At 39.1% G+C, this 25,993-nt stretch overlaps 1 protein-coding gene across 1 annotated transcript in view; it reads right to left on the bottom strand.

Annotated features, from left to right (window-relative positions):
• The window catches only part of LOC124622874 (furin-like protease 2), a 790,830-nt gene that overhangs the window by 462,549 nt on the left and 302,288 nt on the right, over positions 1–25,993 (bottom strand). The window lies entirely within an intron of this gene.

Genomic DNA, 25,993 nt, shown 5'->3' with positions numbered 1-25,993 from the left:
TTCTTCTTCGTATTTACTGCACAGAGCAACGTCGTCATAGAATCTTATCACCGATACCTTTTCACCTTGAATTTTAGTACCAATCATCAAACTTTCTTTTTTCTTCGTCATTGATTCTTCGACGTGTAGATTGAAAAATAATGACGAAACACTTCATTTCTGTGTTACCCCCATCTGAAACCGAGGGCATTGTTCTTTGTCTTCCTTTTTGGTTCTTGTACATATTGTATATTGCTCTTCATATATAAAATAGAAACATCAGGTACAAAACAAAAATCCATATTTTCAATACAAATGAGAAGGCTGTCCTTCTGTACACCAGTGAAAGCTGGAAAATGGATAAAAAGATAACATCCCAGTTACAACGTTTCGTAAACAGATGTTTCCCATGCATCATGAATATCCATCTGGTGACCAGAAAAAATACGTAATGAGAAGCTCGGACGAATAGCAAACCAGACATCTATAAAGACCAGATAGGAGAGAGAAAGTGGGGTTGGTTGGGGCACACATTGAGAAAACCAGATGGGGCCATCGAGAAAAAAGCATTTGAATGGAATCCACAGGGGAAAAGGAAGAGAGGAAGACCTAGGGGCAAATGGAAGAGGACAGTGGAAGGGGAAGCAAAGCGAATTGGCAAGACCTGGGCAGAAATGAGGTAAATGGCCGCAGACAGAGACGGATGGTGAGTTCTTCTGTATGCTCTATGCCCCCATAGAGGCCAAAAGAATTAAGTCATGTCAAGTTTACATTATCACGCACAGCGCCACAACTGACTCTTTGGTGCATATAACTTTTCTAAAACCAAACTGAACAGCATATAACAGATCGTCACTTTTGTTTTCCGTTATCCTGCAAATTACTCTTGTCGCCAGCATATATGCATGGCTGTAAAGCTGCCTCTGCGATGAGTCTCGCATTTAAGTGTTCCTGATATCTTCGAAATTGATGGGTGATATTTTTCCGGACGTCTGATAGTATATCTCCAGTCTAACAGATTTTCCCCGCTAACTTTAACAGTCGTTTTGTAGCCACTTACACCATAATTTTAGAAATTTTGATGCAACGTTATCCATGTCTTCTGTCATATTTGATGTCCAGCCTCTTATAGCCCTTTTAAATTCTAATGCTTTATTCCCTATCTCTTAATTTTATCGTTTTGTCAAGTCATCAGACAATTCTCCCCTCCATCCCCCCCTTCCCTCCCCCCCCCCCCCTTCAATGAGGTCTCCAATCGACTCTTTACATCTACACGCTCTTTCCTCTGCGTTCAACAGCGGATTCCCTTCTTCCTTTTGTGATCTTATTATTTCCGCCCTTGATTTTAATTTTATCGAAGGTTGTTACTGAGCCAGTCATTTTAACTGTCATTACTTTTTCCATTATTTGACGACTTTCCTGCAGAAAATCCTCGTATTTGTATTATTGTATTTTTGTACTTCCTTCTTTCGCTGGTCAGTTCATGTTTTTCACGTGGTACTCAAGGTTTTTTCACAGTTATCTTCCTCATACCTACGTTTTTCTTTCCAACAGCTGTGATTGCTCTTTTTAGAGATGTTTACAAGTCTGTAACTTAAATGCCTACTGCGGTATTCCTTATCGCAGTCCACCTCAAAAGCGTCTTATCATTCGTTAGTACTTTAATATACAACTTCCTGTCAAGCTTATTCTTCCCAACTGGTTTCTTAAGCTTCAGTTTACGCTTCATCACCTCTGAAATGTGGTCTGATACGATATCTACTCCTGGGTACGCTTTACAGTCCACTAACAGACTTCGGAATTTCTGTCTCATTTTTTTCTCCAGGCTTTTTCCAAATAAATAACCTAGCCTTGTTGTTCTTGAGCAGTGGATTTCCCATTACTAACTGATATTAATTGCTTAACTCAGTTAGTTTTTCTTCTATCTCATTCCTACTACCAAGCCCTTATTCCCCCGTAACCCTTTCTTCTACTTCATCCCAAAGAACCACATTCCAGACCCCCAAGTTTGATAGATTCTTATTTTCCTTCACATACTGAATTACCCGTTCAGTATTCTCATACAGTTTCTCTACCTGTTTATCTTCTGCTAGCGACTTCGGCGTATATACCGGATACACTTTATGTGTTGTTGGTTTGCTGTCGTGTCTAACGAGAACAACGTTATCTCTGAACTGTTCTCAGTAAACCACTCCCTGCTATACCTTCCTGTTCATGACGAATCCTGCTCGCGTTAATCCATTATTTTCTACTGTTGATGTTACCCTATATTCGTCTGACCAGAAATCCGTATCTTCCTTTCACGTCCATTGCCTTCGGCGTCCTCATAACTGTTTCTTCTGCCTTGTTGGAGTGGTTTCCCAGACCAAGGTCAAGAGAGTGACCAGAACTTTTGTCAGACCCTCCATCCTCTGTGACTGGGCAATTTACAGAATGAGGGTGCCTTCTTATGCCGCAAATCTTCGACTGCCATTACTGATGAATTTTATTCAAAATCAGAACAATGGTGTTGTTCTATAACGTGACCCAGAACGTTTTGATTACTAGTCAAAGGCGCTTCCCCTAGAGGACGAGCCGTAATAATGACAACAACACGAATGGTTATAAAAATCACTGCTGCATAAAGGAACTACTGTATCAGTGTAAGACACCTAAACAGCAGTTAATTTTAATTGCAGTCTTAGTTAACACAACCGTTACCCACAAAATAGGGGCGTTCTGCTGTCAGTATCCTCAGTACACCATGTTAACACTTGAATACCACACTAAAACGCTATGGAGTCATAGCTAAGTGATGCCACCACTTATCTGACTCATCAATGCGCGTTTCACTCCTATCTCCACGTCGCAGTGCAATGTGGCAGACGATACAAGAAAAACGATTGCGTATTACGACGGAGTCGTGCTTTAATGAGGTTCAGTTTTTGGTCATTTAGTTTTTCCCCACATAACTTCAACGTTCGCCACATTAATTACTGCGAGAAAGCGTAGACCGATTCTCTCGTTCACTTACACTGAACGTAGTCTCTAATTACGACCACGTTAACGCGACATTATACGAAATTTTTTCGTTTGGTTTGAAACTCTCGCAGACAATGGAAGGCTGTGATAAGGAGGTACATGAAACAATTTTATCAGCTTCAAGGCCTCTTGTGACGGACTGCAATTAGCTTCAACTTAGTTTCCGCATAATGACTTAATGCAGTTGATGGCCTTATTCGTACAGCATCTCTAGGTATAATTACTAAGATGATATCCTGAAACCAGACTGCAGTGCACTCATTTGAGATATTAGTACGTGTCCTTCATTTCAAATGCCCAGTCTCCCATACAGCGTATATTATTCGACAAAATATGGACAGTCATAAATCGTTGTAGGATTTTCACCCGTCTCACTAACTTTACACAGTTAGTGTGTCGAAAAATGATGTGACTTCATCATTTCCTATCGGCTAGTCACTGAGCTGAAACTGCAAAAAGTTGATATCTTTGTACACATTATTCGACAATTTTCCCTAACAGTGAAAACAGAGACAACGTATTACGAGAATATTTAGCAGCACTCCGTAGGGAAATACAGGCTAAATATAACCCGGTATCTTAAATAAATGTTCAGGAACCATATTCTGTACTTACTTTGAAAACTTTTTGAATGAACAATCGAAATCAGACATGTGGTGTCAGCAGGCCAAGCATCTTACTAACAAAAAATATGGCTGCCACCATCTTTTCCACTCTTCGCAGAACTGGTGGATCAATGACAAGTGGCTGGGGGAATTCCGCCGAATGTTTACTAAACTCCCAGTTGCTATTTGTCACTGCAAAAAAGGTAAGTAACAGTGAATCTATGGTAAGTGATCACATGAGTTCGGAATGTACCTATACTTACGACAATGTCCTACGTATGGATCTGTTGAAAGAGGCATTGAAACAGGACGAGGTACAACAGACTTGGAAATCTGAAAGTGCAGAATTCTTAAAGAAAAGTCTCAAAAAACATCCCGTAGAGCCGAAGAATTATGGAACCACCTTCGTGAGCTGCTACAGTGCTTACGGCTCTCCAAATACAAAACAGGACTGACGATAAATATTGTGCTGTAATTATGATCGATATGTTAAGCGCCATATGGTCTGTCTCTCCTGCGCTGAATGTTCCAGGAGGGCTCAGCGTCACGATTTCATCTGTCGCTATGGGTATCGCCACCCCCGACACAAAAAAATACGGTTACTCTAACTTCACCGTTACTCTAACTTCATAAGTTTTTCTCTTTAAAATTCCGCTTGAAATGAATCACTGCTGTGGTGGTTAATCCTCCCTAATCAGCCAATTCCTGTTGAGCGGGAGGGCCGGGCCACATAAGCAACATTGACAGTTCATAACAACAACATTTTATTAACTTTTCTTTGACCAAATAAAATTTTATCTTTAAAATTCAAAATCCTTACAAGCACAGGCAACCGTCCTATTCAAACAACAACATTAATCTTTAACCAAGCATTAAGTGATTTGCAAGTTCATTAAATTCTATACACAGAAAAGCTCCCAGATGGAGACTACAATAATGACAAAGTTTAACCAATAATGTATATCACAAAATCTTTTTGTAACACCAAAGAAAATACCAACACATACACACCTTCATGACACATTTTCAAAACTTGTGACGTCACATACGCACGGGCAAGTTCAAGTGGTGGAAGGGGGGCCCACTGGACCCATACCATAGGGGCTAGACCCAGAACTTACCGCAAGCGGGCGACTTGGACAGGGTGCCACACACAGTACAGTATAACACACTGGAAAATGAGTTCTTAGAGCCCATGCTACAACGGCAAACATTAATTCCTCAAACGTAAAATAACTTCGATGTATAATATAACAGCCTATTTCACGAACATTGAAATAGAATAGTCAAGGATGAAACTATAACTAATGACTTGACGCAACCTTAAAGGACGAGGGCGTGTAGCATAATACCAAGTCAGCTTAGAAATTTAAACAACACTAGTAGGTTAACATATGCTCACTGAAACTGGGGAGCTCACCTAAATTACCCCTTAACAGGATACTGATAAACTTAAACAAGCAAGTGAGACTACCATTTCACAGTTTACGAGTGAACAAGTAATACAATTAGATAACACAGAACGTACAGATTCAATGTTAAGCATGCGCTTTGAACCAACTACAACGACGTCCACGCGGCTCACTGTACCACGAAAAATATTACAGTTTCACCATAGTGGCTTATGCCACCCGTGACTCCGAATAGCAATAGTAACAATTAATGCACCACGCTTACTCGGACTGTATCACATCACAAAATCCAGGTAAACCTTTAACCAAACACAATAACGTGTTTACTTAACAGCACTAAATAGAGGGGACCTTTTGGTTGGCAAGACAGCAGTTTCCACTTATTGTGCCGATACTTGGGAAGCAAGGATCAGTATAATATGCGCACCAAAAACATGAGAAGTGATTCTCAGCTAATCTTTTATAAAAACCTTTACAGATCCAAATCAGGGCCACACGATTCGGGTAATGTGGCCGAGTCCAGTTCCCACACTACAAGCCAGGTTCGGTCTTGCAAACGTGTCAAACACACCACGACCTTTGCGCCGTGCCCCGGCCTGCTCAACCACGCTCGCCTCCGACTCTCACGCGCCGCGCGGCTCTCCGGCTGTCCCCTTTCTCTAGCCCCCACGCCCGTCGCGGTCAAAAGCCACGTCAAACGGCCGAGCCCAAAGATTACACCATGCCGACCCGATCGATCAATCGATACGAGCCGTCACGGCTCAAATGCAATTACACTCTCCTCAAGATTGTAGTAGAATTTTAGAAGCCTGTGACGAAAGCGAAGTGTCACTTTGGATTCATCTCAGTAACTTTTTGTTCTTTCATAATTACTCATCCAGAAACCTACCGTCTTACTTGTATTCAGAACTGTAATAACTCAACTAAAATATGAATCAGTCATATCGCTCTAACATGTGTACACCGGCTGTCTTTGGAAGCCATAGTCAGAACATTTTCACTTCGCGTGTCTTGATCCGTTCATGAATTATCAGTGGCTCCGTTGGGCACACGCGGAGGCCACCTCGGAGGGTACATAAAGCTGCGAGTCTTCAGTGGCCTAGAAATCATCGCACGTGACGATCCCTGACTAGCGGAGCGTAATGGGGTACAACGAATCACGTTTTAGCCTCTGTTCAAATGACGCACGTCGTTGATTGCACCACAGGCCAAATGAATTATTTCATCCCTAATGTGTACAAGGTCAGGTTCAACTTGAATGTAAACCAGTGATGTTTCGGGGTGGTTTTTATTGCTAACTGGGTCTGATCACTGAGATGACCATTAATATGAACCATCATATTTATTTAAACATTCTGATTTATCATCCAATGTCTAAAAGTTGAGTATGCTATTGACACCCTTATTTGTCAACACGAAAACGTCGGACATCATGGGGCTGGGAGAATATGTGACTGGTTTTCAGAACACTCCCTCGCCATATTACGTCTCGACTGCCTTATAGAATCATCTGCCTTGGACCCTATATGAAATATGTGAGATGTTTTAACAGTTGATTAAACGCCGACATCAGCATCCCTGCAATTTTCTGGAATTGCGTGATAAAATACTGAGAGTGTGGTTTAACTAGGAATTGTCTACACAACCTTGTGGACCCAGTGCCTAACCGAATCCAAGAGGTTATCAAGTCTAGGGTCGAAATTACATGGATTTCAGTGATGTTTGTAATAATTTCTCTAGGTGTGACAAACATTGTGTCCGATGCGCTTACATTATTTATTATTAAAAGTATGCTACTGTCATTTACAAATAATTGTGGTTACTTGATGTCTTTGGCAAGTCGCTCAACAACTAGATATTATATTGTAGTCAGATTTTTAAATATTGCACAGACAAATGAATGTATAGTCATAATGTATGCGGGAAATGTGCTGGTGAATCACGTGTAGGTCGCTTTCCCACACAGCGCAGGCGAAACGAACATGTACCGACGTAACAGCAAACAGAACGTCTGCTAAAGAGGTTTAAATAAGAAGACAGGTAATATGTTATTTAAAGATTTCCATAAATTTATGCAAACAATTGCCTTTTGTAATTCTTCCATTGTTATTTATCGTGACAGGTCTTGCGCTTACCGATTCATCTTCGGATGGTCCACTTTTATTGCAGGTTTCGAATTACAAAAGGCGACTGGTTGCACTAGTTTCTCGAATTTATTGTTCAGTCACAGCGTTCCATATCTATAATGGATAAAGTTTGGTGCCATTATTTATTTTGTTTCATTTCATTATCCACCCTTCAGTTGTGTTCTTTATCATATTCTGTCCAGTTATGGTTTCTTTATATTTATACCTAAATAATTTTGTACTGTAATAGTGACAAGAAATACCTGTAGGAAATTTTCAGTGTACTGAACCTACAGTGCGATGCCTGGCCGCTGTCTTGTTTCACGCCAATGTTTTTCTGAAAGTTCCTGCGTGGTGTTCGAATAGCTCAAAACGTATTGCAGTCTTCGTACGAAATGTTTTCCTTTCTGGAATACGTATGGAAGTATGTGTAGGTAGTGAAGACAAACAACGGCGAATATGTTCGGCATTAAGGAGCTATATATTTGCCTACCATGAACAAATGGATGCGAAAGTCCTGACGTAATATCTAGCTTTCTACCGCTTTCGTAAGGCAAGTTTAGGAATGCATAACGGAGTATTGTGTTATAGCCATACGGCACAAAAACTTTAGTAATTATTCCGTCACTTGCTGTGATTCACCGATTCAGGGAAATTCTACGACATTCATCATTTCTTTCCTGCAAGGGATAATAGTTTTGGCTTGCAAACATGTTCTCGCCGTCGTTAAGCGTATGCTCCCAATATAATTGCACATACACTGAAGCACCAAAGAAACTGGTATAGGCATGCGTATTCAAATGCAGAGATGTGTAAACAGGCAGATGGCTATATAAGACAACAAGTATGTAGCGCAGTTGTTAGTTGGGTTACTGCTGCTACAGTGGAAGATTATCGAGATTTTAGTGAGTTTCGCTATGGTGTTATAGTCGGCGCACGAGTGATGGGACACAGCATCTCCGAGGTAGTGATGAAGTGGGGATTTTCCCGTACGACCATTTCACGAGTGTAGTGTGAACATTAGGAAGCTGGTAAAACATCAAATCTCTGACCTCACTGCGGCCGAAGAAAGATCCTGCGAGAACGGGGCCAACGGCTACTGAAGAGAATCGTTCAACGTGACAGAAGTGCATCCCTTCCGCAAATTGCTGCAGATTTCAATGCTGGGCCATCAAAAAGTGTCAGCGAGTAAACGATTCAAGGAAACGTTGTTTATTGGCTTTCGGAGCCCAAGGCCCACTCATATCCCCCTGATGACTGAATGACACAACGCTTTATGCATCGCCTGGGCGATGACGCAACACCGACGTTAGGCTGTTGATGACTGGGAACACGTTGACTGCTCGGACTAGTCTCCTTTCAAATTGCATCGAGAGGATGGACGCGTACGATAGTGAAGGCAACCTCATCAATCCGTGAACACGGCATGTCAATGGAGGACTGTTCAAGCTGGAGGTGTGGAGCGTGTGCAATTGGAGTCATGTGGGGTCCCTGATACGCCTAGATACGACTTTAACGTACGTAAATCATCCTGTCTGATCACCTGCATCCGTTCTTATTCATTGTGCATTCCGACGGAGTTGGGAAATTCCAGAAGAATGGCAACAGAGTGGCTCCAAGAACGCTCTTCTGAGTTTAAACACCTCCGCTGGTCACCAAACTCCCCAGACATGAACATTATTGAGCATATCTGATATGCCTTGCAACGTGCTGTTCAGAAGAAGTCTCCACTCCCTCGTACTTTTATGTATTTATGGACAGCCCTGCAGCATTCATGGTGTCAATTCCCTCCGGTACTACTTCAGACATTAGTCGAGTCCATTCCAGGTAATGTTGCGGCACTTCTGCGTGCTCGTGGAAGCCCTACATGATGTTTAGCAGGTGTACCGGTTTCTTTGGCTCTTCAGTGTAGATAGTCCGTCAGCTGATGGAACTGACGTCGTAGTTCTTCACCTGGAGAATTCGTTGTGAAAGGGATCCAGAGTTCCCAAACCTCGAAGAATCGTGTAAGCAGTATCATAAGATCTAGAAGCTATATCTTCGAGATATAAAAGTTCAGCTCCAACAAGGAAACGATTGTGCCTCTTTTTGTACACAAAAGGGTGCTGCAGCAGGGAAATGACAGGATGAGATGCTATTAATAGAGCATGGAGAACACATTCTTAATGGTCCGCAGGGATACAGACCTTCAGCAGACATAGAAGGAAACACGCATTTGAACGATAGTGCCTTTTCTAAGAAATAAATTGGTGGATTCTCAAGAAGTACCACATGTTTTTTCCAAAGGTACCCCTCAGTACCAGTTTAAGTTTTTAAACACAGCGATGCGTGATTTGGCGCTACAATGTACACACAGCGATGCATGAGTTGGCGCTACAGTGTACATTGCCACGTTGCTTGTTCTGTAGCCTATAATGTGCGTCTGGTTGTAACGCAGAACTTATATACGAGGTATGTTACTTACCTTCGGACAGGACTGTAGTTTTGCTATATCTTCATTGCCACGTATCATAACATCTACAGTAGTTTGTTTTTAAGGATGATTTGAGAAAGGACGAGCCATCCGAAAGCCGTCATCAGTGAATAAATTTCCTACGATACTTAAAACGGCTCCTTTAACAAATATTGTGATAAAAATTAAATTTTATGCAGAAAGTTTGATTAGAAGTGGAAGGTGACGATGGAAAGGATTAACAGTATTTAATGTTTCCTCCCAGCATCACGTCTTGCATTACGTACTTAACTTTCAGTTAGCTTACAGCAAACTTGGCATGTGTATGCGTTATGTAGTAAATGATCAAACTGTCTTCCCCTTCCCTGAGAAAGTGTTCTGTTTTAAAATTTCTAATTTTTAGAAAGTAAAAACAAGTGCAATGTTTGTCCTATGGTTTATGAAACCTGATCCCATCTGCACTTATGAACAATAGAATATAAAGAAAAGAAATTTCCTAAAGAGCCTTAGGAAGTAAAACGATTGTTTATCCTTAGCTGGCGGTCTGATACACTTTTTTAAAGGAATCGATTCATTTACGGGAAGAAGCCTTAGAAAGGGTAAATCATGCCCGAGAGAGGTCGCTTATGAAATCAACAATGTGCAGTGGAAAGAGTCGATTGAAAGACGTGTGTCGTGGAGAACATTATTCACAAACATCCGATAGCTCACTGCTTTTACCATCGTCAACGTGAGCTGCATTGCACGTAATATTTCATTCACAGTTTATCAAGGTCACTGCACAACTACAAAGTGACATAACTAACTCAGTCACATCGTTTATAACAAAAACAGTAAACCAAATTTAAGCTCCTATGAAGAGTATCAAGGCAAAAACAGTAGTGATCACTTTGTCATTAAACACTAAACAGTAGTTTACTTATCCCATATACTACGTCAATTTGATATTCACGAATTTCTTACGAGACATACTGATCCCTGAGTTAAGTTAGTCCCGTAGATCCAGTGTTTTTGACACCGTGCGAGCATTTTACTCGTTACCTACTTACGCGTTTTATGGAAAGTAGTATGGTACTAGGTATCGAGCGAAACTCGGTAAGGGACTGACGAACCTTTGATAGTTAGGATACAACAAGTTATATTGGATGGACAGTTATCAACGTATACAGGACAAACTTGAAGTACGCTCAAAAAATAAGTTTCGCACGAAAAAATGTGTAGAATACAAAGTCGATTTTCCAGGAGGACATCTGCTGGTGCTAAAATTAGCCAGCCACCCCAGCCCCCCCTTGCGGTGGGGTGGTAGGCAGCTTTAAAATTTCAAATGGGAACCCCCATTTTTATTGCAGAATGAGATTCCACATAAAAAACTACTTACATTTTGTCCTAAACATTTGTTTTGATCCTTGGTAGTTAGCACTGTAGCTCAAGAAAATCCATGTTCTCATTTTTACGTGGAAAATGGTTACGGTTAAATAAAAGAATACTTCTTTACTTCACAAATTATGATTCAGTAAAACTAAAACTCTCCTTCTCTCCCCGTAGCGTGGGGTTTGAGAGAGAGGAATTTGAGTTTTACAAATGTTGAACCAAGTAAATCTTATCCGAATCTGTGGAACAAATTAGTATTTTAGTCAACATTCTTTGATAGCGGAGTAGAAGGGTCCTAATGTCACAAAGTTTCGATTAGTATCCTTGTCGTCATCTTGAAGCGAAGCGTCGGGTTAACGTCCAGTTCGTTAGTTCAAAGCCGCTTCAACACACACTCTTACCAAGAACACAACTGATGGGCCATGTGCTTGCCTCGGAAAGAGATGTGGAGCGCTGTTCGTGGGAGGTGAAGGCCCCAGCGGTTTGGAGGAACATCTGAGACAGAGGCTTCCAAAAACATAAAGTGTCATAAGCATTGATCAAATGTTCTCATGTTATTAACACAGCAGTGTTGTCGAATCGTTTCAACGAGTATCCTACTCGCCATCGTTCAGGTGGAGAGTCGGGTTTATGAGCATTAGTAATGGTTAGTGAAAGTGTGAAATCGTGAAAACAATGAGTAAGTTTATAAATAACATTTTTGCTGCCAATCATGAGTTTCTTTTATTTATAATTAGCGCAACACTTTTCGGGAAACATTTCCCATTCCCAAGTACGTTTCTCTGTGTGTAGAGTGTCGGTTATTCGTTATATTTCATGTGTGTGAGGTACCGTATTGTTCTGTAGTCTTTACCGCAATGTACTAAAAGATCGAGCCATATATGGGTGATTATCAATCTTTATATATAGTTAGTATGGAAACATGGCAGAAATTAAACTAATAGTGTTTTATAATTCATTAGTACAGTGTCTCAAACACATCAAACCTCACTCTTCATTTTTCCTGCCCATTTTACATTGAGAATAAGGAACGAACATGAACAGTTAGAGAAATGTTTTTAGATGTAGCCAACAGAGATGATGCTATAGGTCTTCCACAGAGTGTGATATACTTTTGTACGGAAGGTATTTATCTAAATAATCTGTATCATAATTTGCATATATGTATTTACAATTGTGTTTATTTCTATATTTTTATGTAAGTATGATGTCGAAGCATCTGAAGAACTATGCTTCGAAGTTCCTCAAAAATGGTTCAAATGGTTCTGAGCACTATGGGACTGAACTGCTGAAGTCATCAGTCCCCTAGAACTGAGAACTACTTAAACCTAACTAACCTAAGGACATCACACACATCCAAGCCCGAGGCAGAATTCGAACCTGCGACCGTAGCGGTCACGCGGTTCCAGACTGTAGCGCCTAGAAACGCTCGGCCACTCCGGCCGGCTCGAAGTTTCTCGTTTCATATTTTAACGTCATATATTTTGTAATGTCGTTATATCTCAAGTTCTTCCAAGAAATCCATTTTATTCTATTCCTTCAGTCGGTGGAGTGTTTTGATTTTATGTTCTACTTCTCCAAACTGGTGTCCTGTATTGTGAAAGTTTGTGGCTATTGCTGATGTTTTGTATCTGCTACGTGTGTAGACTTCACTGCGCATTTTATATATGGTATTGAAATCTCTGTCAATATGTCCTAGGTAGAATATGGAGCATTCCTAGAATGCTACTTTGAGTTTTGTACTTTTCAGAGTGTGATTATTGGTAATAATAACTATATTTACGTTAAATATTACTGTTTGCTGTAGTTTCTTATATGTAGAATTTTGAATTAGTAGTTTTTGCAAATATTTGCTATCTTCTGTGATATATATCTTCTGTGATATACATTTCTCTCTGTCTTTTACTACTTTGAAGTGTATTGTACCTGAGTCTTGTCTTAATTTCCATAGTACTGTGACATGGAAGGAATATAATCACTGGAGAGTGCAACCTGTACGCGTACTGAAGATACATTCACAGACAAAAAAACGTGAAAGAAAAATATTAAACGGAAAACTTCACAGTGAACCAGTATATTTGTTCTAAAAAAAACATTAACACACAGAAATAAGCACCATTGCAAGTATGTAGGTCTATTAATAAATTATGTTCCAAATTATTACGATAACCTCTGTATGTAATATACTCTGTTGGAGAACTACATCATTATCCCTGTTCACTAAATCTAAAACATCTTTGCTACTGTTAACGTTTCCTTGTAATTCTCGATGTATACTGTGCAGAGAAAATTGTGTGTGGTGTTTAGTATGTGTCAAATTGTGTACAGATGGACTACAAAAATAAGCCTATAAGCAGAAATTCTTTCAAATTTCACCACTAATTCTATGTACAGATGGATAATACACGCCAAAGACGGAGAAACATTTTTGCTGAAAATACCTTACTCTTATGTTTCTTAGGGTGGGAAATCCACATTTGATACTGTATCACCCACCACTTCTTCACAATTTATAGTTAAATTTATTAAATTAAGCAATGTTTTAAAGAATTTAACAGCTTTTATATAGTTAAAATAATTCAAAAAGGAAGTGTAATGAATGTAGATGAGGTTGGTAGCACTGCTGAAAAACATTCGCTGGCAAAAAGGTCGATTTTGTTTTTGTGTAAATAGAAAGTGTTTTGTTTACTATTAACCTAACCTCACTTTCCCGTTTCCTGTACATGTCCACACTACAATGTCTAATAGTGGTTGTTCAAAACGTGCTGACAGTTTCTGTTATATTGTTGGCGAAACATTACAGTGTTTGTGAAAACGGTTTATCTATCATACTTTGGCTCTGAACTTACTGATCAAGATAAATCTTGTGCTCTGTGTGAGGTGTGTTATATGTGTGTTGAAGATCTTAGAAAATGCTCCAAAAAGGAGAAAAAGCTCTTTAGATTTGCTGATCCTATGGTATGGAGAGAGCCAAGAAATCATTCCAATGTTTCCTACATTTACAGTGTTGATTTTAGTCGTCATAATTCGAAAAACAAGAGGGTAATAAGCTACCATAACCTTCCGTCCGCCTTCCGACCAGTAGACCATGGTGTAGATTTGCCGGTTCCTACACCACCACATGTCTAAATTCTGTTCCAACAGAAGTATTTTCTGATGTACAGTCTGATTTAGATGAACCAGACGACGATGATTTCCATTATGATACAGAAAGTCTACAGCCCAAATTGCATATGCAGACCGAGCTTAACGATTTGGTTAGGGATCTGGGCTTAACGAAAGAAAGAACTGAATTTCTTGGCTCTAGATTAAAAGAAAAGAACGTATTGGCAGTTGGAAACAGCGTTTACAAGTATAGAATGAGAGAGCAGCAATTGTCCAAGTTTTTTCAACAAGAAGGTGATTTAGTATGCTGCTCAGACTTTCCCGTTCTGATGAATGAGTCTGGTATTATAATAACAAAAAATTGCAAGTTTCTCTACACTGCTCTAAAGACAGAAAAACAATGCAGAACATCACACTCCAAGAACATCACAAATAACTGGCATAGTACACAGGGAAAAACGCACTTCAATCATTTCCGGAAAAAATACAACAAAACAAAATCGTGACTGGTAGCAGAAAAATATTTTTATAAACAAACCCACATCATTTCTATTTTTGTAACCACGTCAAATGGAAGCACTGGATATAGCTATGTTGATGCAGATGCTTAATCTTCAAATCGTGATATATCTTAGGAAGAAACAATCGCAGTATGACTAGACGAGGAGCTATCGTTGTTGGTGCGTAGAGTGTCTGTTCAGCCTCGTCTCATGGTGGCCTAAAAAGCCGAAAGCCAGTTACATTTGCGGGATATTAAAATTGTATGTTTAAGTTTAAAATTTTTAAATTTTCGCTTTTGTCCGACGCCCTCCTTTCGGAACGAGGAATTCGTGTCTGAAACTGGCACGTTTTTCTCCTTTCCACCGTCCCTTAAAATTTGCTCCTCCATCAAGGTAACACCGTTTATATGTTGAGTGATTTAAATGAAACCTCATATAACTATCGTAATCTGGGCGCGCAAACTGCGGTCACGGCGGCTGCTGCCATCAGCCCGAGGATCGTTCCCTCCCGACTGCAGTGGTACGCGGTAGGTGGTACGTGGTACCTGCACAACGCCCAGGTTGTCACTGGGCGTGTGATGTACGGCGGCGCCACCTATGCCGCGGGCAGCTCTGATAAGCACATCCGGCAGTGATTTAGGCCCTGCCGCGGCCAGACAGGCAGACCGACGCTGCGCCTCTTATCACCTCACAGCTCTGTCCTATCCGCTGCACATATTCACACGTCACGCCCATTTAGAGAGCGCATTCCGCGTTCCTACTCTTCACTGGACATCTTCCCGCTCTCGTCTGAATCTAAATAGGGCTAATAATTGTCTGTTTCTTTTGGGATTCTCTTTAAAGAGCTTCTAATTCAGACGTTCCCTTCACTAAATTATAACATTGCAGCTTATAATTTTAGTGAAATGGACTTTAAATTCTGAATCTCCTAATCAAAAGCGTTGACTGTCACGGAAAATTATTTATTCATAATCTGATAATTCTTAATTACTTTCGTAAAAAAAACTCAACAATGGTTAATAACTCTATTAACTTCCATTTAACTGAAAAAATATAGCTTTGGGCCACAGATAGTCCAGAAACAATCGGTTTGGTATTTTGAATGACCGTAAAAAGAAGTGGTGTTTCCTTTTACATGAATTATACCCAGAAATGTTATGTAACTTCGTAAAAGTAAATGACTGCAGGTTCTAATGAATGTAATAAGCATATGATAATCACGCACGAAAAGGTGTTTAAAATGATTGTGAACCAAACGAAAAGCTTCCGTATTTGATTACCTCAGTTTTACTGCACATAGTAAACTTTTATTGTGATCGGCAATGAAAAGATCTTTTAAATGACGTACCCGTAAAGCAAGAAATACTTTTAGACCTTTCAGTATGTATTTGATCTACACTCGAAAATCAAACTCACATTAAATAACATAGCTCAGCGACAACAGGCATCAGGCTAGCAATACAGCAGAAGTGCACTGATGCGTCCCATATATAATTAATTAATTTGCAATAATGTCTTTGTTTGTTACAGACGATAATGATAATGGTCACAAAGCCCATATTTCGCTCCTTTTCACAGACAACAAAGAACTACTAGTAAATTAAGTATTATTTCAATTACGTGTATTTGACGCTGTCATTGTATCGATTTTCATCTGGGTAACACAAGAAAGATTTTTGGATACAGGTGTGACGCAACAGAATGAACTATATGCACCGTCGCAAAGAGGACAATATTTAATTATCATACTCCGCTTCGTCCAAGAAATACTTGCGCAATCGCATTTGTGTAATTTGTGCGGGTGTTCGTGACTGCAGCAAGGTTGAGAGTTCACAGCCTTACTGTATCCACCTAGATGATATTTAAAAGACAACGCTATAGAATCTTTAGTATATAACGACCTTTTGAACAGCATGCTTCAGTTCATTGCAGGACCGCGGTGAAAACTGACATACACCTCTGCTAAGCGTGTATTACCTCAAAGCCTACGTTGCTGCTGCGTTAAGCTTTGTGAACTAATGGTCTACTGTCGGAAAGCGATAATGAAAATTAAACTAATTAAACGTTGTGAGAATGTTTGTTTTCCCTACTTTCAAGAATGATCACACAAACATAAATTGGTTGGGATTCGCAGATGACTTATCGTTACCAGCTAATAACATTCAATATACCTACAAAGTGTAATACAAAAGTCGGACCCCACATATCATTCAAAACGACTGAGATATTGGTAGGAGATTCACTCGTAATAAATCTCATAACAGTAAATAACAGGAAAGTAATAATACGGAAAAAAATTTGAACACCACGAAGAAATAATAACGCAGAAATTGTGCGAGAAACCAGCACTGCAAGAATGAACTAATCAGATGATAAAAGGTCAAGAATTAACGTGGTATACATACAAACTGAAACATTGCAAGACTGCAATTCAACCACAGGTGGCATGTGAAAGTAAACTCTTCTCAGTGTCACTCAGTAAACCAGAATCGAGAAAATCCTAAGAACAGCGAGGAGAATAGCTACAACAAACATAAATAAGAAATATCAAAAGAGACGGGTAATGGAGAAGAGAGTCATCGAAGTGGTTATCAGCGAACTGGAGCCCATTACAGATACTATACGGAAGAAAATGGTCTCTTTGTTTGGTCACATAATGAGAAACCAGAACCAGATTACAATGAAAAATTACGAAAAAGTTTGAAATATTCAGTAATATTTAGTTTTGATAAAGGAAATCAGGAAGGATATGAGAAACCTAGAATTAGCTCGGACGATTTTTTAAACCAGAACCTGAAAAACACAAAATATAAGATTCGACTCAAATGTATCCAAACAACATACTGAAAAGGACATTTATAGATGAGGAACGACAAAAAGAACAAAGTGAATGTAAACATACTAGGCCATTCGGAGAGATAACGTATTGGAAAAAAGTTGATCAGAAAATGAAATGTTTTGATGAAGCTATCAAAGCGGAGGAAGAAGAAGATATAAAACACTCAGAGATAAAATGAACGATGATATAGTTGTCAATTCCTTTTCTTCCGGCAGTTATTTGATCCCTGGTTCGACCGTCTCTCGTATACCAATTCAGTGATGAGACTTGTGCGGTAGATTAACTCGCAGTATTTGAGTGAATGGAAGAGGAGCTTGCACACAGACGTTGCATGGGGGCTTAATTAAATATTATGAATACAAATTCTTTTTAAATTTTATTTTTGTCGCTGTATGTCCGATTACGAAGTCTCGTAAACGGTTGGCCCTGACTAGTTTTAGTACGCAATCTGACTGCATAGAACAACAACAAAGAATGAAACGAAATTTCCATTAACACAATTAATTAATTAAGTCCCCAGCAACTAGGAAAACTACGAAACAACAAGGCACCAGTGTCGCTGTTCTGTGTGTGGAAGTGTGATTCAACGTACACATCTGGCACGGTTCTTCTTCAGCAACACAAGAAATTTTAAACTCCATTTATACTGAAGTAATTAAAAAAAAAGAAATGCTATAATTGCGTAAGGAAACCAGAATTACACTCTAATGCAAGAACACAAGCCAAGTGCTTTGTTGACTGAACCTGTAATGACGCATTATTTAAGACACTGAAATAATGAAAAAACAGGGAATATTTTACCTTCACATATATTGACGAAAAGCACTCCGATCATTACAACATCTCCATTAGAACAACAGCCGCCGTCCATCCCATCAAACAACTGCACAAAACATGGAACAAGCACTCTCCACTACGACTTCTCGACAAGAACTTTTCACTACGACATCTCAGCAAGCACTGCCTACTACGAGTTCTCGACAAGCACTGCCAGTGGAGGCGGCTGAATAATACTCTTTGGCGCAATCTCTGGCGCTGTGGCTCAGTGTAGCCACCTTTCATATGCCCTTCCTCCATGGGCCAGAATTTGATGGTATTTTTGCCAGCATTGGTGGTGAAAATACCACCAAACTCGTCCACAAAAATACAGACAAAATAAAAGATAACGTTAATACGTAAATATCACATAATTAGATAAAATTTTGACTTTGCACTGACCTCTCAATAACCTAATATATAAAATACAGTAAGCAATACAAATTCTTTCATACATGTGACTTTACATAACAGTTTACACAATACACAGAAAATCGGTTTATACAAATGTTCACATAAAATGCTTTCAATGATTAAAAAAAAAAAAAACAAGAAGTGGATAGTTCCAGCAGTAGCACCCAGCAATGGTCAACAGGTGCAAATACCAACAACTGACATCATTATAGTAGAAGCAGTCCATCATTGGCACCTAATAATGTTGAACAGGTGCAGACACCAACAAGTGACATTATGTCAGTAGAAGCAGTCAATCAGTGTCACCCAGCAATGTTGAACAGGTGCAGACACCAACAAGTGACATTATGTCAGTAGAAGCAGTCCATCATTGGCACCCAGCAATGTTGAACAGGTGCAGAGACCAACAAGTGACATTATCTCAGTAGAAGCAGTCCATCAGTGGCACCCAGCAATGTTGAACAGGTGCAGACACCAACAAGTGACATCATTCAGCAGAAACAGTTCCATTAGTGGCACCCAGCAATGTTGAGTAGGTGCAGACACCAACAAGTGATATCATTTCAATAGAAGCAGTTCCATCAGTTGCACCCAGCAATGTTGAACAGGAGCAGACACCAACAAGTGACATTATCTCAGTAGAAGCAGTTCCATCAGTGGCACCCGGCAATGTTGAACAGGTGCAGACACCAACAAGTGATATTATCTCAGTAGATGCAGTCCATTAGTGGCACCCAGCAATGTTAAGTAGGTGCAGACACCAACAAGTGACATTATCTCAGTAGAAGCAGTTCCATCAGTGGCACCCAGCAACGTTGAACAGGTGTAGACACCAACAAGTGACATCATTTCAGTAGAAGCAGTTCCATTAGTGGCACCCAGCAATGTTGAACAGGTGCAGACACCAACAAGTGTCATCATTTCAATAGAAGCAGTTCCATCAGTGGCACCCGGCAATGTTGAACAGGTGCAGACACCAACAAGTGACATCATTTCAGTAGAAGCAGTTCCATCAGTGGCACCCAGTAATGTTGAGCAGGTGCAGACACCAGCAAGTGACATCATTTCAGTAGAAGCAGTCCATCAGTGGCACCCAGCAATGTTGAGAAGGTGCAGACACCAACAAGTGACATCATTTCAGTAGAAGCAGTCCATCAGTGGCACCCAGCAATGTTGAGCAGGTCCAGAGAGCAGTCCATAATATTCACCATCACTAATCACGCTGTTCATCAGAGTTTATAAGCAGAAATTAAACATGTCCTAGTGGCACCAATCATGTAGAAAAAGTGCAAGTAACAGTCCATAATATTCACTATTTTAATCACACAGTTCATCAGCAGAAGTTAATCATTTCTAAGTGGCACCCATTAGTTGAAAAAGTGCAGGTAACAGTCCATAGTATTCACTATCACTAATCACACAGTCCATCAGCAGAAATTAAACTTTTCTAAGTGTCACACATCAATGTTGATCAGGTGCAGGTGTGAACAACAGTTTGTTTGCACACACAATTGCTTTTACAAAATTATTATCAATGCTCTTACACTAAACATACAAATTATAAGAAACACACAAATGATATCAGATAATTGTCATCTTAACTATTACAAATGCACAAATATCAGTAAACCTATAATATTTATGAGTGTCAGTGCAAGTCACTACAAACAAGTAAGATAATATTTAGGAGATAGGTCGGTACCAATTTGGGATTGGGAAAGGAAAACACACAAAACACACTCACTCATCTTTCGTCCACATCAGTGCTACTGTGTAATTCAATAGTGTTAACTGTGTAAATGCAATTCTGTCAAATTTGATGTTCATCATGCGTATCAAGTAGTAGTGGCAGCAATGTATAACAGTCAATAATAGTTAGTCAACGTCATAGTCATCATGTCAAGACCAATGTTTGCCAAGCCAGATCAAAATGTACGGTTGCTGAACAACTGTCAGAGAGCCAAGATATGCAATTACTTCCTCTCTCCAAAAAAAAGTATGTACTGCTTATTGATTTAACAAATGGTGTGTAGACAATCTTCCTTCCACTTTAGTGTTCTAGTCTGCCATCTTCATCCTCCTTGTTCCGTATAAACCAACAAAAAAAATATGCTCCTCACTTACTTTACCTCTTATCCATCAAAACTCCATAATCATCAGCATCACATAATCATAATACTTCAATAATACCTCTTACGTCGTTACATATAGACCTTATCATCAATATCATTTACCTTACCTCTTGTCCACCAAAACTCCAATAATCATCAACTTCACATAATCTCAATACCTCAATAATACCTCTTCAATACGTAGATACATATAAACCTTATTACCAATATCATTTCACTTCCATAAGAACTCTCTCCTCTAGTCAGTCTCCTCGAACAAGTACAGATAAAATCCTAGTGCAAACTTCAATTCATCATCCCATTCAGTCCAAAGACACAATGTCCACACACAACCTCTGTGTAGTCCACCTGAGCAAAATCTTCTACTCATTATGAATTATAAAATACATTTTGATTACCTTGTCCATCATTAAATAAAAGAAATGCATACATGACCTCTAACAGACTTTAGTTCGAATAACTCTCAGTAATTAAGTACGATTACAGAGTGTGAATGATCATAATATTTCAGTGTGTACACCACTTCAAGAATCATGGCAGAAGCAAACATGTGGAGTATTTTTTGTGTCAAGTGTCACTTGCTATTTCAATTGCTCACGAAGAATGCAGTGTAATAGCTGTCAATGGTCTAACCCTAGTGTTGGTATGTCATGTCGTTAGCTTCCTTCCTATTAGCATAAATTTATACAGCTTCCATAAAACCTCAGCTCATGTGACTTCTATGAAGTTTCTTGTACTAATGTCGTTCGTCGAATTATAGCATTTCATTTTCTTATCTTAAAAATATAAGGCACTGAGCGTAAGCAAAACATGCAATAGCGAGTAAATATGCCAGTGGAGAACAGAATGTCAACAAGTGGATGCAGCACAATTTTTACAACGAGGCTCTGCCAAGCGAACAATCTATAATTAATACAATAGTGTGACCTACACTCTATGTTCGTACACAGTACATCAGCATTTCTATATACCAAATTAAAGAGTAGTTATGACAACAAAACAGAAATGTGTAAATATGCAATGCATAAGCAAGGCAGCAAATATGTTATCTAACATAATAAACAGGTCATTAGCATCATATCAGCATAAGCAAATAAATGTTCATATGTTATCTTAATAAGTAAACATGAAGGCGCAAGCAGATAAATCACAAAGTATAACTTACACACATAACCATAGTCAGCACAATTAATCAGGTGACAATTATAATTTAAATAAATAAGCACAGCAGGCCCATAAAAAAAATAATGTGACATCAGTGAAAAAGCATAGCAGCCAAGCGATGCATAATATACATAATTAACAACCCTGTTCATTAATCAATCATTGTCAAAATCAGTTAATGTACGCAAGCACGTCGCTTCACACGTAATTTCATAGAACATGAAATTTAGCACAAAGTATGAATCACGTAATCACGAGCAGCAAATTATGTCTAAAGTACGTACCTAAGTGGAAATATGTTACCTGAAAAATAAACTCAATTAATCGTTACTTTTTTAGTTTATTAGTTTCTTCTTGGAAATTACATTCTTCCTGAAATTTTCTCGATAGCAAGTCCTCTTAACGTCAGACACACACAGAATTTACCTGAAGTTCTTAAATATTTTATACAACCGTACCCTGAAAAATACTGAACGTTAATAACATAATTCATCAAGTCACTATAGCTTTATACTGAATTTAATCAGAGAAATTAAACTGTGTATTTGTTTACGGCTGTCAGTGCATTTGCACTGAGCGCTCGATCAGCTGTAGGTACGCGTGACGTAGGAAGCAATTGTTTGCGGTCAACGACTGCCTTGTGCGGCTCGCAGACTTGACTGTTGCTTTGAGTATGTGCCGCCGCCGTAACACGGCGCGGTATCCTTGCATTCTCCATGTGTTTACATGTATCTGTTAGTTTCTCAAAAGTATGTCATTCCACAAAAATTTTAACGTTAGATATATGATGTATTCCCTTAGAGCGTCGAGAATTAAGAGTTTCTACTTCGACAGTGTTATCATGAATAATTTTGCGAACTCAATATGGCCCGTTATAAAGCAGAAAAAGTTTGCGACACAAGCCTTTTCCCTTGTGAGACAAACGATGAGACTTAATTAACACCTTTTGACCAACTGAAAAAGTTTTTAAACGACCAAGACGCTTAGCTGATTTCTCTCTTCTAGCAGCCGCAGACACCACATTTTGTAGAGCCAGGTTGACAACTTCAGAATGTCACAGTTTCCGTGTAGGCGGAAAAGGAACGATTTCAGAAATGCGATTTGTCGGTGCTTTATTTTTTAATATCAGTATTGGCGGTAAAGAAGTTGAGTCGTTAGGAAGTTCATTCAGAATGTTTTGAAAAATATGAAGACACTGATCCCAAGTTCTGTGATTCTGATGACAATAAAGTCGACACAATTTATTGATTTCCTTCATCCATCTCTCTGAAGCGTTAGATTGAGGGTGAAAAAGTGTAATGAAAATTGGTCTAATCTTACGGCGCCGTAGAGTACAAAGCCAAATTTTAGAGCAAAACAGTGATCCATTATCTGATATAACCTTATCAACATGACCCACTTCTTTAAGAAAATGTTTGATGAAAGCATTAGATACTGAACGAGCTGTTGCTTTGCGTAAAGGTGTAAAACACACATATTTTGATGTCAATTCCACTGCTACCAAAATGTACGCAAAACCATTAGTAGAACGAACCATTGGACCGAACAAATCGGCTGCAGCCATGTCCTTTAATTTCGCTGGAATGATAGGAAACAACGGTGCTCTGTGAGAAATAGTTGGCGGCTTAGCATTTTGACATAATTTGCATTTGGCAACAACAGATAGAATACGTTTTTCCATATTACTGAAGTAGCAATTTTCTTGTAATTTATGAAAGCATTTTCTGGGACCAAAGTGTGCATAACTGAAATGTCTGTACCAAATCAGTTTATTGACCCACTCATCAGGTATACAAACTAACCAAACAGAGTTGTCGACCGATTTTCGTTTAAAAAGAATTTTCCAGATAGTTCACATAAACGAGGTGTGGCCAAATTGCCCAATCTAACAAAGCGTCTAAGAAAATTACAGACACCAAGGAGACTACGAACATCACGTTTTGTGGTAAGTACAGCATAATTACGAATAGCGTCTAGTTTCTCTGGATCAGGAAGAATACCTTCTATAGAAATAATGTGACCAAGAAATTTCTCCTGAGATCGACCAAATTCAGATTTTTCCAAGTTCACAGTAATGCCAACTCTTGCAAAGATACGTAATAATGAATCCAAAATTTTGTTGTGCTCACTCCAAGAATGTTTAGCAATAAGAATACCGCCAACATATGAAGTAATATTGTCACGACGATAAACAGGCAAAATTTCGTTTAAACTACGAATGAATGCTCCTGAAGGTACCGTAAGTCCAAACCGTAATTTCCGAAATCACTTTTGGGTAAATTAGTCGTATCCGGTTATTCTTTAACGATTCTAGGTAGATTGATAGTCGAAGAGTTGTTTTGACAGATGCAAAGAATAGTAAAAGAGTAGGCAGCGGTGCAGAAAACTAAAAGGGAAATAGCACCACTACAGCTCGGGGCCCTATGCACGCTACGGCCCATATTCACTTAGTGTAGTGAATCCCCTGAGGACTTTAATAGCCGCACATAATTTCCAGTTTGTGACTTAGTGGCCAATTTGGTGGAAGTCCGTACGTAAATTGATCTAACCATGAACATGGATGTATGTCATTCTTAGAATTACGAAACATCTTAAATTTCCGAACAGTCAAAAAGTGTTTATAGTGAAAGTTTTCTCCTCGTGGCGACAAACACCTACCGCGACTGTTCCAGTCCGAATGTCGATTATTGTCAAGTTCACGCGCCTGGCGCTCTCTTGATGCATCCCGTAAATGAAACAAATTATTTTCTTCAAACCCCTCTGCTATCTGTGATTCTAAATTTCTTCTACTGTCTTTTCCTACGATTTCGCCTTCAATTTGTTTGACTTGCTTTCGTAATGCCTCAACTTCCCTTCTAACATGTTAATTAAATTTTCCCTGATTTTCAACATGTTTATTTATGTTCTGGTACTCTTCGGTTTCTGCAAATGGCAATGGTGCTGTATCATCTGAATCTCTGTCCCCGTTTAAACTAAGACTTGTCAATTGATCTGAAATCTCCTCAACTCTTTCCGATAAATCACCTACTGGTTCTTTCTGTTTATTTACGTCTTCCGTAAGTGTCGCGACTCGGGTTTCAGTATTAACACATTTGGTAGTTAACTGTTCATATTGTTGTGTTAGATTATTTATTCTGTCATTTGGTATGGATTCCTCGATTCTCTCAAATATTTCCTCCTTATCTTGTGCACGTTGTAAATTTAACTCTGAAAATTTTTGTACTATCACGCGATCTCTTTCTTCCTGTTCTCTATCCTGTTCCTTTTGTCTAATCTCTACTGCAATTAATCTATTATTGTGAGAATTCAAAATCGGTTTTACTTCTTCTCTGATTTCTTTCTTTAACTCATCTTTCATATTTTTGAAACATGTCCCTATTCGTGAGTCTAACCGTGTTTCCATTGTTCCCCTCTCAGTTCTAATTGTTCTTATTTGTGAACCCACTGAGTCTAACCGTGTTTCCATTGTTCCCATACCAGTTGTAATTGTTCCTATTTGTGAGTCTAACCGTGTTTCCATTGTTCCCATCTCAGTTCTAATTGTTCCTATCTCAGTTTTAATTGTTCCTATCTCTGTTTTAAATTCAGATCGAAAATTTAATATTGCACTCATCAACCGCTCCGTATTAACTTGTTCGAAATTCCTTTCGCCCCTAACATTTCCCACAAAACCAGCTTCCTTCGTCATAGCTGTAAAGCTCTCTGTGTTCGATACTATTCCAGAATCTTCTATCGTTAATATCGTATTCTATGAATTTTCTGATTGAGAAAAATTTTGAAACGGTTTCGGACTGTCTTCCCGACTTATTACATTGTTTTCAACTCCATTATTCATCATACTGTTGTCCTGTGTTGGCGAGTTCGCCATGTCAACAATTTCGTCATTCTCACTATTCATCATTTTCGCCTTTTTCATCGATCGCGTAATCATTTACAAAACATACAAAACTCGTCACAATACGAAAATTACAGAAAATATAACACGTTATCACCAACAATACCATTCACACGAAATGCTTCCCTCAAACACGATTATCGAACAATTGAAATAATTGCA

Source organism: Schistocerca americana, chromosome 7, assembly GCF_021461395.2.
Source record: "Schistocerca americana isolate TAMUIC-IGC-003095 chromosome 7, iqSchAmer2.1, whole genome shotgun sequence".
Lineage (NCBI taxonomy): Eukaryota > Metazoa > Arthropoda > Insecta > Orthoptera > Acrididae > Schistocerca > Schistocerca americana.
The sequence above is the reverse complement of the archived record's forward strand: the minus strand, read 5'-3'. Positions and strand labels throughout refer to the sequence as shown.